Below are 14,894 nucleotides of genomic sequence, written 5' to 3' on the forward strand. Positions count from 1 at the left end.
AAACCCAGTTTCCAGTAATATACAATCTATGAGGAAATACAACTGTTTCAGAGACTGCAGAACATTCTGCAATGGATATAGAGGAACACGGCATACTTCTAACCCAGTTAGTAAAGCCATTGATACAGTCATGTGGATGCTAGAAAATGGTATTGCTGTGGATGTTCTAGGGAAGAGATGCACACTGTATGCACACATGCCAGGCTTATGAAGATGGCACACATCATTCTGGACACAGCTTCATTGTTCACATTGCCCACGGCTGCCCCAGCCCATGGTTGTGGACATTCTCATGGTTTAGGCTGTTGCTCTTGGACTCCTGTGGTTCAGTGCCATAGCACTTCTGTGCAGCCCTACCACAAGGAACACCTACCCATGCCTACTGAAAGAGCTATGGAAGTTGACTATCTACTGGAACAGCACATGGGTGGCCACAGTGGGGTTTCTGTATGTTTCCAATATAGTGCACCATCCCATGGAGAGGATGCTTTTAGTCTGGTCTGCATTCCACTCACGGAAGTACCACTTCATCTGTGGAGGATACGATCCCTGACTCCACCTAGTCTTCTAGCTGTGTGAATGCCTACCATGCCCACCAATAATAGCCCTTCCAATCTGTGTTAGAATTGCTGTCTCCTGTCACTCTGACCCACCCCACATGTCTAGAATGTTAATGACAGTGTCCTACTCACCCTTCTGGCTTTCTTTTTTTTAATTTCTCCAAATCTTTTGGGTTTCAAATACCATGATGGGAATAGACCCCATTCTTAAGTCAAAGTTCATTAAATTAGTATTGTTTCAATCCTTGATGTCACCCAAAAGTGCTCTTCACAGCACCCACAATGTACCCAGTAATGACTCCTTCTGTAATTTGTATGGGGTTACATGGATTGGTAACATATCTAAATACGATTGTAGATTCTTTTTTATAAGACCCATTTCTCCTACTAGTATTGGAACTGTCTGGGTATCTTTCTTCCACATTGCTCTCGTTTATGCCTGCAGATCGTTGTATTTTATGACTTTGCATATCTCTGTATGCAAGACACTGTAGTCACTGGGTGTGGTAATTTCAATGATCTATGCTACTTTTGTCTTCTTTTCTTGGACCACTATATCTGGTTTTCTAGCATCTACCTTTTGAACTGTTGGTAATGGGTGATCCCATCTGATATAAACTTCATCATTTTCTATGATGCTTTGTGGCACGTTTCCAGTGTTTTTCAGCCACTTCAATACCATAATGTTTGCACAATCCCCAGTGCAACAGTCTTACCACATTATTATGCCTTTCAGTATACAGTTCTTCTGACATTAGTTTGTCGCAACTAGGTGTGTGACTGTTTCCAATTCGGTTTTACAAAACTTACATTTGTCTGTTTTTCCCACATCTTCAATGGACTTTGTAAACCAGCATGTACGTAGCCCACTCCCTTGGGCTGCCAATATTAACCTTTCATCTCTTGGTTTGAATTTGCCTCTCCTTAACCATTCCTGTGTTCATTCTTGATCAACATGCATTCATTCCTGATCAACATCAGGTTCTTCCAGAAGTTTTCTATACTTGCAACTATATTTATGCTTTTTCCACATTTCTTGCCTTCTCATCTGGTCCTTCACCTTATATTCTTTCTTTTGTTCTTTGGCACATTCAGTTGCTGCTTGATTTTTATCTACTTCTGGTTTGATTTCCATTCCTGCTTGACGTCAATATGCTTCTGCTAAATTAAGCAGATAAGTCATCTTAGATTTATTCTCCTCATGTTTCAAAACTTTCACTACATTTGGATCTTGTGAGGTCGGTAGATATGTGTGTAGTTCCACGATTGCAGATCTATACATGTAATCAATATGAAGGAGGCCCATTCCTCCTTTGGAACGGGGAATATATAATCTTGGTATACACTGATTTTTATAGATCATTTGGTGAGCATGGAGCATCCCTCTTGTTTTAATATCTAATCTAGCCAACACATTTTAGGGCCAGTCAATCACTCCAAAACTGTAAGTTAGGACAGGAAGAGCAAATTGGTTTACAGCTTTGATCTTTCCAAGTATTTATGCATACCCTCTTGCTCAAGTTATTTTATATCACATTCTTGTCCCAAACTGATGTTTTCCTGGTGCTGCAGTTTTCTTGCTTTAAAGGTTGCTTTTGCACATTTATCAAGACCAAATAATATTCTAATATCACATGAAAAAGTTTTGACAACCTGCAGCTGTGCTTTTAGTTCCTCATCTGATGAGCTTTACAGTTTTAAATCATTAACAAATAGAAGATAAGTCTTTAAACTTTGTTGTTTTCTAGGAGCCAGATTATAGCCATGACCTAAGCTGTTAAGTAAACAGCTTACTGGGTTAAAGCCAAGGCAGAATAGCAGTGGTGATAAAGTGTCACCCTGGAATATCCTCCTTTGAATTTTTATCCCTGGGATAATAATCTGTCCTTTATCATGGCTTAATTGCAAAGTGGTCTGCCACTGTTTCATGGTTATTGTAATGTAGTCAATCAGTGTAGGGTGTATCTTATGCATTTATAAGCACTCTTTTATCCATGAATGTGGGATACTATCAAATGCTTTTTTGTAATCAGTGTGTACCATGCTTAGATTCTTCCCCTTTTTACAGTTCTCCACTATAACTTTATTTAACAACAGATGATCATTTGTTCCATATGACTTTCTTTTATTGCCCTTTTGTTCTACTGCCATAATTGAGTTTTCTTCTAAATGACTCTGTCGGCGTCAATTCCCATTTATTTATTTATTTTACATTTGTTAACCGGGGGTGTCTGACCGAGCCGAAAAGGCCCTTTTTCAGCAGAGGCCCGGGGAGAAAAGCTCCACAAAGAAAAATTACAGACACATTTAGTTATTTAGACATAATCAGTATACACACAAATTACAAGAGACATGTTTTTACAGTGGCATGCGGCACAAACAGTTACAGTGGAGAGAACAATCAAAAAAGATATTAATTTTAAAAATAAAGGTAAGTAATAGATTTGTGGTGTACAGCTGAACTTTGGAATGTAGGTAGAATACATACATAGTACACAGGTACAGTACATACATTGTAGATTAGCCAGTGTTTGTGAGTAAGATTGAAAAACTATTATAAATTGCTCTAGATTTAGTATGCATATGTTATCCGCTTTCACTAGCCTGGGGAGCAATCATGGCACTGCCAACTTTGCTTGAGATGTTGCCTGATGAGGTCTTTAAAGGAGGCTTTGGATGATGTGTTTTGAATGCTAGTAGGGACAGAGTTCCATTCTTTAGCCACCAAACTACTATATAGTGCATCTCCAAAGCTATTGTAGCTGTTGGTGACTTCTAGTAGTAGTTTGCTTGATGATCTAAGAGGCCTTTTGGCTGAGTGATGTTGTACTAGGTTTTTGAGGGCAGGACACTTATTGGGGAGGTAATAGATAGAATGACAGAGGCAGAGCTGATTGTAGGTTAGGAGGTTGGGCAGTTCAAGCCAGTGGAGCTGACTCAAAGCAGTACAATGATGAGTTCTATATGAGCAATTTGCAGCAAAACGGGCAATTCTGTTATAGCAAGCTTCCATTTTGCTTAGTTCAGTTTTGTTGAGATTAGTCAGAATGGGAGATTCGTAGAGTAGGGTGGATAGAAGTTGGGAGCGAGCAATGGCTGATCTTGTGTTGTTGGTAAGAAATGGTTTGATACGGTAGAGTGACCCCAGTTTGGCATGTACTTTTTTAATAGTTAAGTTCAGATGACTATCAAATTTTAGGTGGGAGTCTATGGTTATTCCCAATAGCTTAGCCTGTGGCACTGGAGCAATTGGAGTAGCATTTGTGGAGTAGATAGTGAATTGACTGTTAGTGTTTTTGTTAGAACTGGTTATAATCATAAGCTGAGTTTTCTTTGGATTGAGGATAAGTTGTGCTTTGGTAAGGTAGTTTTCAACGTCAGAGAATGCTAGTTGAGTTGTTTGCAGGAGGGTGGGAATGTTTTGTGAGCACAGATTAAGGTAGTGTCATCTGCATACTGAATTATAGATGCATGCTGTGTGGAGGTCATTTGTGAAGACTGTGAATAGTAGTGGTCCTAAGACAGAACCCTGTGGGACTCCTATAGTTATGGGCAGCTGAGGAGAGAGAATTTTCCCATTTCACAGCTTGGTACCTGTCAGTTAAGTAGCTTTGGAACCAGGTAAGAGTGGAATTAGGTAGATGATATTGGTTTAGTTTGTTTAGCAGGATTTGGTGTGAGACTGTGTCAAATGCTTTGGACATATCCAAAAAAAGAGTTGACACTTGCAGGCCTTCATTTTTGAGACGGTTTACTGTGTCTGTGAAGCAGAGGAGAGCTGTAGTGGTACTATGGGCAGGTCTGAAACCATGCTGAGTAGGTGACAGGATGTTGCAGTCTAGGAGATAGTTTAGCATCTGGGTATGGATGCATTTTTCTAGGATTTTGGCCAGGGGGGCGAGTAAACCAATGGGTCTGTAGTTATTAAGTTCAGTGGAGGTCCCGCCTTTATGTATGGGTGTAACATAGGATATTTTCCAGAGTTTGGGCACATAGTTTTCAACAACTGATCTGTTTATGAGAGTGGAGACTGGGATAGCAATAGCATCTGCTGTAAGTTTCAAGAAATAGCTGGGGAGTAGGTCGGCTGCTGTTGATGAGGTTTTTAGTTTGGAGAGCATGCTTTTGATTGAAGTGGTGGAAACTGTTTTGAGGGTAAAGCTTGTATTAGAGTTATTTGTGTTGGGGGTAGTGAGGAAGGAACTGTCCTGTGATACTAAGGATAGAATTGAGTTCACAAAGTGGGAGTTGAATTGTGTTTCGATGGGAACTTTAGTGTCAGGGGTGGTTGGTTTGGGGGTAGCCTTTTGGGTGGATTTTAGTAGCTGGTTTACAGTATATGTAAGTGTATAGTATAGTTTATACCATGTATAGTTTATACGTCGTCAGAAGGCAAGTTATTGGCCTATAATTCTTAGGGTAGCTTGCAGGTTCACTCTTAAGTAGCAGCATTGTTTTTCCTGTTAACCAGGTTGGTGTCTGTTAGGGGTGCACATATACATAGTTCTTACTCATGGCTAAATCCTCGTGCAAAGTTGTTAATACTTTTAACCAAATGTTAGGTACTGCATCTTGAGTTTTCCAATTACAGGCTTTTCTTAACTCAATTATCTCAATCTCCCTGGCTTTCCTTCATCTCATTTCATATCCTGCACCTTTAAACTTCTTATTCTTTCTTTTACTTCTTCTATCCATTTAGCATCTTTGTTATGTTCCACAGGATCTTCATAGATACTTCTGCAAAATGTATCTACTTCCTCTTTTTTGGCAGTCTTTCAATTCCTTTCACCTTATTTCTCAATTCTCTATAAAACTTTTTTGGGTCATCAATAAATTGCTTATTTTGTACTTTTCCCTTATATTAATCTGTGTATCTTCTAAGTTTTTCCACCTGTGCTGAAATGTTTAGTTTGTTATTTGTGATAGTGCACGATAGATCTTGATCTGTTCTAATACTGTGCATTGCTTTAATCACTTCTATCTTTCTTAGTATTTTTGTTGATCTATTCCTTCTTATTTCCCTCTTCTATACTCTTCAAACAGTGACACTTCTTGTCTTAATTGCTTTATATTTTTCTCTATTCGATACTTCCATGATGGTATTGATTTCTCCCCTTCCTTTCCCTCACTACCCTGTTACTGTGGTAGAACTTTATCAGTTATTAATTTAGCTGCACAGTAATATATCTTGTTTACTTCTGTTATATCACATGGATCACTGTTTACAGTCCTAATTACTGTATTCATTTGTTTTATCAGACATCTTACTTTTTGGGTTTTATTGACCTTCTGCAGTCTATTTCTCTCATTGATCTTAATATATCTATCCATGTCCATTAAATCAAGCAACTCTTCTCTTAGCTCATTTTCTATCAAACTGAGGGCATGTCCATTGTTTTCTGTTTCCTGCTGGCATTCTATAGAAAATTCTATAGCATCTTCCTGTGGCACCTTCTCTTCAATTTCATCCTGTGCCATCTGTTGCTCTGTCATATGGGAACTTACTGGTCTGGCACTCCACAACATTGACTGAATCAGAGTTTGCACAGTTTCCTGTTCCTATCCTTCTTGTCTAGCTTCAAGTGAACATTTATGCTGGGTTCCTGTGGAAGGCTCCAAAATTTCTTGATATGGCAGCTGACCAATTGCTTCCTGTTCCACTTGTTTCCCCTTAATTTGGATATCCATTGGTTTATCCTGTTGTGGTGCTTTCTGTATTGGATTTTCTACACTGAATCCTTCTCTTTGCAGGTGCTCCATAACCTCAATTTCTATTTCTTTGACTTCTCCATTACTAATCTCCTTTTCTACTTTTCCATATCTGGATTCCATTGCCTGTATTTCTCTTCAAATATCTTTGGTGCTGCTCTTTTTGTATTGGTTAGTTTTGCTTTCTCCTTTGCATAGGTAATACACCATATTAAACCTCTTTTCCTTTCCCCTGTCCATATTTCTTCTTCACAAGTCTCCTGATCTTCTTGTTTCCTTATTCTGGGGGCTCACTCCATCAAGCTGTGATGTAGTCTGGGTTAGACATTCCTTCTACATTACATCCTACACTTCGTAGGCACTCTATAACTTCAACTTCTATTTCCTTAACGTCTCCTTTACTAATCTTCTTTTCTGCATTCCATCTTTGTGATATAATTTTTTTTATTGTGAAATTTTCCATATCTGGATGCTTTTGCCTGTATTTCTTCTCAAATATCTTTGGGGCTGCCTTCTCTATATTAGTTTTCTTAACTTTCTCCTTTGCATAAATATTGCATCATATCAAATCTCTCTTTCTGTCCCATGTCCATATTTCTTTCTTATATTTTTCAAATATCTCTTGGTTTTGTTGTTTATATTTTCGCATTTCCTCAGATGCTTCTTTTTTCCAAACATATCAACATTTCTTGATCTATATACTGTTTTTCAAAAATCTGTTGTATTAGTGAAGGGAAATTTTTTATTTGAAGCTTCTGACAGTTTTTCTTGCGGAACTATTTTTCTCTTCTCTAATTTCTTTCTTTAATCATTTTGTATATCTTGTATCTGGAAATTCTGGGCTTTTTATCTAATAGTAACAATACATCATTTCTTTCTTATCCTCAATAGACCACTCTGTTGTCTTTATGGCTACTCTTTGGTCTATCAGTTTTTGTGATTTTTGTGGACTGCTACTTCTACAACAGGGAGGCCATCCTCCCCCTGGGCCTGGCCTGGCCCAATTGTAGGAATGTTTCCATATTTTGAGGATTCTACACTGTCATTTTTTCCATTCCTGGCACCAGTGCACCTATCAGGACTGGGCACTTTTTTATCTTGGTTCTTGTGCACCCAGCTATCTTTTTTTGCTTTTGACTTACTTTTGTCCATGAGATATGCTATATAAATACAGTCTATATATCAGTATCGCCTTGGTGAGATCTTGTGAAAAACAAGGTCCACCTCACGAAGGGTACTCACCAAGACATGAGGATGAATTCAGTTTCAGCACTATTACTCTCCTTTGATTGCTGACTTTTCATCTCTCCATTAAGACCCCAACTTCTGGCCTGTGTGGGCATGGTAATGTCTGATGTACCGAGTGGTCATTCAATGCACTGTGCTGAATACCCTGGGTGTATATTACATGATTCAGCTCTGCTGTCTTTGTCAAGGGCCTTAGCTGTAGACCAAATACTGCATCTTTACAAATGCCACAACATACTGTGCCCACCTCTGCCTCATGTGGGATACTGATACCACTACAGCTGATTCCTCTGATTCCTCACCAAACTCCACCACCACTGCTGTCATAGGTGTAACTGGTACAGCTGTGGTGTCTTCACCTGTAACTGCTGTTCTAGAGCCATATTATGTAGCATATCACAAACCACAAATATCATGCTGCAGACCCCCAGCTCATAGTGCAGCACTTCACCAGATGCATCCAAGTGGCAGAAGCAGGCCTTCAGAAATCCAAACACATATTCAGTGATTTGGCATATCTGTCTGTGACAATTTGGTTTATACACTACTTCCACTATGGTCCACATGGGGTGTCATCAACCATAGTTCTATAGTGTCCGGCCTCCTCCAACAGTGTGCACCTTTATGGAGTGATCTGTTGCCTATGTTCATGAGACCAGCTTATTGAGGACTCTGAGGCTGGCACTGTGTTCACCTATCACCTAGATGACCCTGTGAAAAGTCACCCCACATGAAACACTGGCAAAGGTCATACATGAGTCAAACATGTTGATCAAGGGAACTGCCTGGATGGTACACATACACAGTGTACATAATGCCCTGTGCATTACACACCACCTAGAAGTTGATGAACTAGAATCCTAGTAGGGTAATATATTTATTTATTTATTTTATTTATTGACATTTGTTAACCGGGTTAGTCCAACTGGGTTATTGTTCCATTTTCAGTGGAGACCCAAGGAGAAAAGCTCCAGCAAATACAATATATGATTACAGAACAAGAAAAAACAAGTATTACAAACAATAATAACAAACAATAGAAATAAACATCTACATGTGTAGAAATAAACAATCACAGTTTTTGTTTCTTTGAAAAAGTAAAATTCTTAGTTGCTGAACAGATGGGGAAAGTCAAGAGTGATAGTAGGATGTAATGAGAGAGATATGAGTGTGGGAGGAGTGGAGAGCTAAGTAGGGTCATAGCAGGGACAGGTTCTGGAATTGAATAAATGTGTCTTCAGTTCTTTTTTAAATAGTGGAGCATGAGAGATAGAGCGTATATCAAGGGGAAGTTTATTCCAAGCTTGGGCCACAGAATGCTTGTAGAGTTGCTTACCAACAGACTTGTTAGGGTGGTAGACATCAAGCAATTGCTGATTTGAGGTGCGGAGAGATCGAGAAGGGGTATAGATGGAAACAAGGAGAGATAGGGAAGGACAGCAGGAGGGTTTAAACAGCATGGAGTGCAGCATGTGAAATTGGTAGAGATGAAGTAATTGTGGGAGTTCCAGCCATTGTAGAGACTTTAAGGCAATACAGTGGTGTGTGTTGTTTGGGCTGTTAGTAATGAATCTGGCTATTTTGTGGTAGGTTTGTTGAAGTTTGTTCAGGGTAGTAGTTTGAATATTTGTGAGAACTGGGGTATCATAGAGGAGAGAGGGGAGGAGAAGTGCTTGTCCAAGGGTGAGTCTAGACTCAGGAGTGAGGTATTTTCTGTTCCGATATAGGAGACCAAGTTTTTGATGGGTTTTCTTTATGCATTGCTGTATATGTTGATTGAATTTTAGTTCATCGTCAATGAGAACTCCTAAGAGTTTAGTGTGGGTGTCAGGATGGATGGCTGTATTATCACAGGATTTAATGACAAAGGAAGATCTATGTTGAGCAAGAGAACGGAGGAGGAAGAGCAAGAGTTTGTTTTTTTGGGATTTAGGATTAGTACATTTTTTGAAAGCCATTGTTCTGTGGAGAGTAGAGCTTTTTGGGTTAGAGTGTGTAGGTCAGAGATGTTGTCGGCTGTAGAAATAATAGTGGAGTCATCAGCATATTGAATGAGAGATGAATTATTGCAAGAGGTGAAGAGGTCATTAGTGAAGATTTTGAATAAAAGGGGGCCTAAGATGGAACCTTGTGGAACCCCAGTAGAGATAGGCAGGAAAGGAGAATATGAGGAGAGCCATTTGACAGATTGTTGGCGTCCAGATAGGTAGCTAGTGAACCAGCTGAGGGTGGAGGAGGATAGGTGAAAGTTTGCAAGTTTAGATAGAAGTAAAGGATGGGATACAGTATCAAAAGCTTTGGAGAGGTCTAGAAAGAGACAGGAAGTAGGTTTATTATTGTCCAGGGATTCTGCAATGGTGTGGGTGAAGGAGAGTAGAGCAGTAGTAGTGCTATGATAGGGGCGGAAACCATGTTGAGTAGAGGTGAGTAAGCTGTGATTAAGAAGGTGGTTTAGAAGCTGAGTATGGAAACATTCTTCTAGGATCTTAGATAGGGGGGATAGAATGGCAATAGATCGATAGTTGGGAGGATCAGTAGAGTTGCCTCCCTTATGGAGAAGGGTGGTGTAGAAAGATTTCCAAAGAGTAGGAACAGTAGATTCTAGCATGGATCTATTAATTAATATATTCACAGGGTAGGCAATAGAGTCAGCTGCAAGTTTGAGGAAGGTGGGAGGTGATTTATCAGTAGAGAGAGAGCAGGGTTTGAGTTTGAGCAGTAAAGATTTGATATAAGAAGTGGGAAGTGGCTGGAAGGAGAAAAAGTGTTATTGGGGCTGGGTGTTGGATCAGGTAAGGAGTAGGAGTTAGTTTGAGAGGGTAGGAGGTTCTGGATGGAGGAGATGAAGTGGGAATTTAGTAGGGTAGCTGTTTCCTCTGGAGTTGAGTTTGGGTAAGGGGAAGGGTTAGAGGGAGAGCCTGGGTAAAGGATGCTGTTTAGTGTAGACCAGAATTTACAGGGGTTAGATCTATGTATGTGCTGGCCTGAGCTGTAAAATGATTTTTTGTCTTTCATTGTCTGTTTTTTGGCAAGATTACGTAGTTGTCTGTATTTGAGAAGATGAGGTGTTTGTTGGACTCCTTGTGGAGCAGGTGAGGCCTTGATAGCAATGTGGCTGCAGTCAGTGGTCCTCAGAACCTCAGAGATATGGGCTATGTCACAGAATGCTGAGATAATGGTGTTCTTTCCTCAGCTGTTTGTGTAAACCACATGCTGCAGCATCACTTCAAGGAACTACTATAAGATAGACAAGGCATCAGCTTGTCTGATGCTGAAAGATATCCATAGGAAGGATGGCTAGTACTATGCAAGTCTTATTGTCCACTGGGATAGGAATTCTATGCATCCCCTTTGATTTCATATGAGGGCAGCACATGCCTACTAACTCCTATATGGTATCTCTTTCCACACAGTAGTGGTCAACAATGTCCTGGTCACTGTGGTAGTGAGGATATATTAGCCACCAGTGGACCTATCTGCAATGTGGGGGACAAAGACATGTAACATTATGGACACTGGCTCTGAAGGTGGTAACTAACAAATACTGTCCTGCTCTTATTGATGCTGCTCCTAGCATCCAAGTGCAAGCAAAGCTCCAGTGCACCATAGTGCAATCAAAGCTCCAGTGCACCATGGTGCAAGCAATGCTCCAGTGCACCATAGTGCAAGCAAAGCTCCAGTGCACCATAGTGCAAGCAAAGCTCTGATGCACCATAAAATTCAGAATTGGTGATTTTTACAGCTCAGTTCACTAATTTTATATGTTTTTGAATCATGTCGCCATGTTTCATTTCATAATTTGTATGTGCAATAGCTCTCTTTAGCATGTCAACACTCAAGTGTATGTTGTTATGCAGGTATTAGCACACAATGACAAGGTTCTGAAGAGAGAGAAGGATGAGTTAGTGGTTAATTAAGTCAAAGGGTTTTGGGAGGTCAATGATATTGCTCTTGTCAAGTTACTTTAGTTCATGTTGAGAAGAGTATCATCAACTGGGCACCAAAGCAGCGTAACTGTACTGCAGCCTGTTCAGAAACCATGCTTTTAATAGTAAGAAAATGGTATTGCTGAATATAGTTTTGAGTGTAGAATATAAATATTTTTTCTATTAATTTGTCAAGAGTAGGTAAGATGGAAAGAGGGCTAAAGTGTGAGGAGTTTTGAAATAGATGGAGCAGGTTAGTCTGGAAGAGCTTCTGGCATAACATGATCTGAAAAGTACATTAAAATGAAAGAAAATGGATAAAAATCTAATGTCAGATTCATCAAAGACAGCTCCTACATGCTAAACTCATCTAATTCAAAGGGTGTCTTCCATTCCATTATTCTAACAGAGGAGGCATTAACCAATACATGTAACTCCATACGAATTACAGGAGTATTAGGCAGATTGCAGCTGCTGCAAAGAGCACTTCTGTCTGACATCAAAGATTGAAATAATAATTTCATGAACTTTAATCATAGTGTGACTTAGGAATGAGGTCCATTCCTGTCATGGTATTAAAAAAACAAAGGTGGCATGAGATAGGAGTGGAGAAAATGGTTTTGCAGAACAACAGTGTTATTTCAGATAATCACATTGTGTTCTACAGGGGGTTACTCACCAAATACTTGAGAGAAGGGACTGCAAAAAGGAAGAACGTGACTGGGATAATGTGTACTATAACAACCCAAAACTGTTTTGTAGCTTAAATATTTAGATATGGTTTGTTTCCTTACCGTTAGTGCAAACATCATAGTTTGGAGAACTCGGCTAGCTGACAGCAGGAGCATATCAATTCAGGAATGGGTGAGGTAACATTTTACATGAATAACCAATAAAACAAAGCAGATTCAAGAGAATGTACCAAGAAGGAAGAGAAAGCCATTGGGAAGTTATAAGTGGATATTTGTTTCTGAGCAAAAGACTAGACAATTCAGTAAGACAAATAGTGTGTGAATAACTGGGAAATATCAAAGAAGGAAACTGAAGGGCAGGTAGAAAAAAAGGTAAGATAGGATAAAGCAAAAAACAAAATCCTCGGAGTAGCTTTGTCTGTGGTTTGAGCAAGACAATAAAACATATAAGAAATGCCAGGAACAACAAGGATAAGGAAACATTTATAGGCAGTCATCTTGCGTTCAAATAGCTCAAGTTTACCTGTATATTTTTGCAGGTCAAGACCAGGTGCTTCCTCAACCCCCATAGTAGTCGTACCTTGGTCAGTTTCAACAAATAATGGATTGATAGAAATATACATAAGTTCATGAACAATCAGTAAAGGTCTCACAGGTAAACTACTGGAATTAAATTCAAATGCTATATTACAGCTTAACTTTGGTACAAAAGAAGTCAGAACTTGAAGAATCGGTCGTGTTACAACGAACAACTGAGAAATGTTAATACCATAGTTTTCTGTAAGACAGGTACTCATAAGTGCTATAATCATGGGTATTACTCCTGTATTTACACTGTAGTGTGCAACATCCTTTATCTAGAAAACCATTTATATTGTATGCCTATGGTACATGCAACACAAAAAATGTGATTTACGTGGGCAAATGCATTTCTTGTACAGCATACTATATACATAAAACTAACAGGAAACCAAAAGAGCGCATTGGCAGTCATTTGCCTGAAATTTCAAGGAAGATAGCAACAGATGCTCTTTATAAGCACATATTATATATAGATAACACTCATAGCTTTTGATTTATGATTTTGCAAGTTGCTCAAACACCAATCGGGTGGGAATATGACTAATATCATGGAAAAGGAGGAATTAGGAGTGATTTTAAGGTTCCATGCTCACATTCCACCTGGCTTAAATGGAACTATGAATTTAAAGCCTATCCTATATGAGCTCCACAATAAGGTATTGGGACTATGTCTTTTTAAATAATGAATATGTGATTTTAAATTTTGTGGTAGGGCATGTGATTATAAGATGATATTTAAATGTTTGGGATTATATGGATGTTACACCTGATGAAGCCTTATTGGGAAAGTTGACTAGCATTTTTTATGTGAGAAATACAGTTTTTAAGAGATATTTCATTGTTCTGTGGATCTGCTTTTCTTACCAGTAACTGAACGATGGCATGTACTCATATACTCAGGTATGGAGCTAATAAAGAACTTGACAGTGCTGCAATCATATGGTCATTGAGAATGCACAATGAAGCAGGAACACAAAAATAAACTTTGGTAGTGAGAGCTACCTGGATATAGTATTGAATAAAGAACATGGAGTAGCAAGTCAAGAAGCCCAGGTAAAAGGCAACTGACATAAACATTTAGGGAGTGGAAGGAAGGGTGAGCATTCAGTACCTTACTGTGCTGAAGGCATATTTTTAGTCAACTACTCCAAGTGAGGGGGGGGAGAAAACGGCATAATGACTGAGATAAAAAGGGCAATCTGCCCTCGCCTAGGGAGAGTTAAAAGCCTATATGTAGTTGAATTGGCTAGCAACTTGAAGATAATGGATTTCTATTTCGCTGTGCAAACAATCACCAGGGGATCAAGAAATTTACAGAGGGATTTCATGAAAGCAGTAGTAGCAGTAGGAAAGCAATACCAAAAAAAACAAAGCAAAAAAAAAAAAAAAAACAAAGGAAGCTATCAGTGTAGTCAGGATGCTAAGAAGGAAGCAAGGAACGATATGAAATCCATGCAAAAGATGATGGATAACTGTTACAGCAAGAGTGAAGAAACAAGGGGAGATTATTTAATCTTGAGACATAGAAGCAGGGATAATAACATGGAATGCCAATGGGATAACTAGTTGAATTAAAAGAAAAAGGATTTTGATAACTATTAAAAAAGTAGAGGAAGCCATAATAGCTTTTCAGGAAACCTGCAAAATAGAAAAACAAAACCAGCCAAACTGCACTTCACCAACGGCAACCAAGATGACAGAACAGCAAATTTATTAAAATAGACACAACTTTACCAAAAATATTAGCACTTTCATCTTATAATTAAGACTTATTCAGATATATGCAACAGAACAAGCACTCAGCTTAAAAAGACCAGTAAAGTCACATGATACAGAAAACACAATGAACTAATAAGAAGGAAAGGAGAGGCAAAGCAATTTAAAGTGGCAGGCAATAGTTGCAAAAAAGCTACACAGAATACCTGCACAAGCCATGAAAATAACACAAAATTGTAGCAAAACTAGAATAAATATACTTTAAATAAGTTGCTAAGGAATTAAACTTAAAGCAGAGGATTTTGCAGCAGACAAAAATGACAAAAGATCAGTTCAAACAAACAAAAAAGGCAAGGTAAGTTAGGTAGAATAATGGTGGTCCAGCTGTGGCTTGTGAACTTGAATGTCAACAACGAGCTGCAAAACTTGCAAAGGGAAATGCAACAAGAGGAAAAATGAAA

Source organism: Protopterus annectens, chromosome 7.part0, assembly GCF_019279795.1.
Source record: "Protopterus annectens isolate FY-2018-M chromosome 7.part0, PAN1.0, whole genome shotgun sequence".
NCBI lineage: Eukaryota > Metazoa > Chordata > Ceratodontiformes > Protopteridae > Protopterus > Protopterus annectens.